The sequence below is a fragment of the Nanorana parkeri genome, unplaced genomic scaffold (assembly GCF_000935625.1).
Source record: "Nanorana parkeri isolate BGI_ZX_2015 unplaced genomic scaffold, ASM93562v1 scaffold1498, whole genome shotgun sequence".
Classification (NCBI taxonomy): domain Eukaryota; kingdom Metazoa; phylum Chordata; class Amphibia; order Anura; family Dicroglossidae; genus Nanorana; species Nanorana parkeri.
Genome location: NW_017307766.1, coordinates 363,393 through 363,835, shown reverse-complemented (window position 1 = coordinate 363,835; position 443 = coordinate 363,393).

Sequence of the window (443 nt, the reverse complement as noted above, 5' to 3'; positions counted from 1 at the left end):
CTAAGTACAGCCAGAACACTTGACAATCCCAGTCAATATACATAGATGGCCTGGACTGATAAGGGCCAATTGACTAGCTGTACAGGCTATAGTGAATAGCCCGTACAGCAGCCCTTTTTTTCTACTGAAGTTCTAGTTTTTTGTTATTTAGTTTTTTTTTTCTTTGTGTTGGGGCGTAGTCAAACAGGATACACCATTACATCAAGTCCTATTTGGCTTTGAAAGTTTTTGGTAAAGTGAATTTTCACCTCATTTATTAAGTTAAGCGAGAATTCACTTTAAAAAGTGAACATGCTCTGCTATTTTAGTAAATCTGAGTCTTTAGCCTTTTAGTTGTTTTGGAAGTCCATAAATGTTATATCTATGCCAGGGATGTGTGGTCAGGGGAGGCAGGTGAGGCAGAGCCTCACCTAGTATTATGAAGAAAAAAGGTGTCAGCTTCA